This window comes from Somniosus microcephalus, chromosome 14 (genome assembly GCF_052327205.1).
Source record: "Somniosus microcephalus isolate GS21.2 chromosome 14, FLI_Smic_1.0, whole genome shotgun sequence".
Lineage (NCBI taxonomy): Eukaryota > Metazoa > Chordata > Chondrichthyes > Squaliformes > Somniosidae > Somniosus > Somniosus microcephalus.
In genome coordinates, this window is record NC_141000.1 from 1,902,992 (window position 1) to 1,905,927 (window position 2,936).

Below are 2,936 nucleotides of genomic sequence, written 5' to 3' on the forward strand. Positions count from 1 at the left end.
GAAGGTGAACCCAGAATATTTCACTGAGTCCTGTCATGCCAAGTGAAGAAAAGGAGACCTCATTAAAATGAATGAAAAGTGCATTTCTAGCTCAAAGGGTGATCAACATTTGGAATGATCCACCAGGTAAGGGGGTGAATTCAGGATATTGGAGGAGTTCACCATACAGCTGGTTGCTAGGCTGGGGAAGCTGGTTTTCTGGAGCTAAAGTCAATGCGTCAAATGATATTTTCTTCTATCCTTATACCCCTGCTATAGTGATATTACAAATTGCAGACAAATCCACCGAGACCCCAAGAATGGCACAAGAACCAGGTAGAAAAATTCACGCTTTCTTGAAGGCTCTGTTAAAGAGACTGGTCGATGATGATGACAACACTCGACGAGAAATATCCCAGATGATATATAGACTGGGCCAGCAGTGGCCAGAATATGTCCTCCTCACTTGCCGTCGCTACCTCTGGCAACGTGTCTGGCTCCCGGATGAACAGAGCACAATCATTCTGAACACCATGGAGATGATCGTCCAAGACAAAGTCAGCTTCATTCAACACCATGTGGCTGACTCTCTCATCGTTATGGCTTCCCTCAGAGCGACCACGCTGATCGAGGCACATAAGCTAAGCCAGGAAGCTGCATGTAACCTCCTGGTTACCATTGGCTTAGGATTTTTACAAAAAGTGCTGGCAGTTACACTGGAAGGTATGAAGACAGGGTATCCATCCCATGTTTACATGGTCAAAACACTGATAAAGCTGTCATCAGCCCATGTCAATGAGATGGTACCTTTAATAAAGCCCGTCCTGGAGATTATGATTCCAGTACTGAAGAAGGTCAAGCTAGACTACCATAAATCAGTGTTTGCCACAGCACTGGGCGCGTTTAGCAAGAACATCCTACTCTACGTGGATGATGTAGAGAAGCGCCCACAGACAACAGTGACTAAAGAATCCTTCGCCAATGAGATGAACATTGCTTATGATTTTCTTTTTAATAAGTGGCTTGAGAAGGAGGAGTCTCCATTAAATATCATAATAGTGGAAGCTCTGGGCTACTCCACCACCTTGATGCCCAAAGACCGCCTAGAGGTAGAACTGCCAAGGTTAATTCCTGGAATCCTGGATCTGTACAAATTTCAATCCCAACACCTTGCTACCACCCGTAGTCTGTGTCAGATTGTAGCTACTGCTGTCAATATGGGAAGCAAAAGTCTGAGAACACAGATGGAGGGTCTGCTGAGCAACTTACAGGAACAGTTTTGTATTCCAGTGGATTGCGATAACCGGCTCGCTGCAGAGAATCGCAATCAGATCCTTGGCTGCTACACTGTTCTGGCCCAAGCTCATGCTGACTCACTGATGGAATTCCTTCTCCCCCAGTTGGAGACCAACAATCCACAAACTAGACTGGGAACACTAAGTGTCCTCAAGCACCTCATCAGGGCTGTCCCTTCACAGCTGGAAAGGAGGAAGGCCCAAATTGTGGCTGGTTTGAAACTAACGCTTCTAGACAACAACAACAATGTCAAGAAGCTGATTGTGGAGACAATTGGTGCCATGGCTCACGAAGGTTACCTAGATCTAGAAGGAGGAAGAATAATGGTGGAGTTTATCCTGAAACAGTGTGTTCTCTCCACAGACTCAGGGAACCAAATCCCACTGGATAATGAAGGAGATCAGGTTACCCATGAAGATTTGAGTCCAATGTGTGAGGTCATGATGTTGACTCTGACAGCTCTGGAGAGTATGGAGGATGTACTCTGGCCATTCCTACTAAACTTCATGACTTTATCTCAATACACCAAAGGGCTAACAATGGTCTCCCAGTGTTTAACACGACTTGCAAAGAAGAAGCTGCAAGTGGGAGATGAGAAGTATTTCCTCCTTTATAAACAAATTGCAAATCTCCCGAAACCTCAGGCACTGCTGACACGGCTTCTGATTCTAGCTTGTTGTCCCTATGAGGGAGAAGGCCGCGGTGCTGCTGCACTGAGGCTACTACAGGCCGTGAGCCTGAATATTCACACAGCAATAGTGAAGATGTGGGAGGAGGAGATTCCATTGTTAGTTAATAACTTGGTGGAGAGTTCCGAGAAGACCCTGCCCCAGCAAGAATGGTAGGAGAAACTGATCCTGCTTTTGTCCAAAACTCTGAGAACAGTTGAGGACGAGCAGTGGACATGCCAGTTGATCGATGAAATAAACCAACAGATCACAATCTCCCACAGCTATCCACAACAGAAGGGGTTTCTATATAAATGTCTTGGGATGGTGCTACATCACTCAGGCAGCACGGACATGCAGAAAGAGATTGAACAAATGCTACAGATTGCTCAGCACAGGGAGACCGTTGAGAGAGAGGGTGTAGCTGTTGGAATTGGTTTCTATTCTATCACTAACTTTGAAGCCACCTTCAGCAGCCTCGTGGATTATAATAACTTAAACCTGAAGAAGCCCAGAAGTTTCCTCCGTGTCCGTAATGATATACCTATCAATTCCTCCAATAAAAGGCGAAGAGTTACGAAGGTGACTAAAGGTTTTTATTGACTAAATAACAGAACCCACTCTCGTGGGTGATCCGATCCAAGCAGGAGGAATACCAGCCAGTCGCTCACCTTTATACCTGGCCTGGTGGGTGGAGCCAAGGCGGAGTCGGCAGTGGTCATCCCAGGTATAGCAGTGTGGCAAGAGGCGACCTCGTACCGTGATACAATAGTGGTCAGTGATACAGTTATAACGAACAGTGGTGAACAGTGCTAACTACTAACAGTGATACGATAGTGAACGTGGTTTACCACATTCACCCCTTGTTTAGAATTAAGTCCGGCGGGGTGAAGTGTACTACCAATTCTGGTAGGTCAGTCTGTCCGGAGGCTTCGTAAGCCTCTCCGATCGCCGCAGCGGTGGTGTTGCCTTATCCGGTGCTGGTGCCTTATC

The 2,936-nt window shown here is 46.4% G+C and overlaps 1 pseudogene; it reads left to right on the forward strand.

Annotated features, from left to right (window-relative positions):
• The first annotated feature begins 299 nt into the window (after positions 1–299).
• LOC147107247 (maestro heat-like repeat-containing protein family member 1 pseudogene) lies at positions 300–2,120 on the forward strand (annotated as a pseudogene).
• Positions 2,121–2,936: the final 816 nt, after the last annotated feature.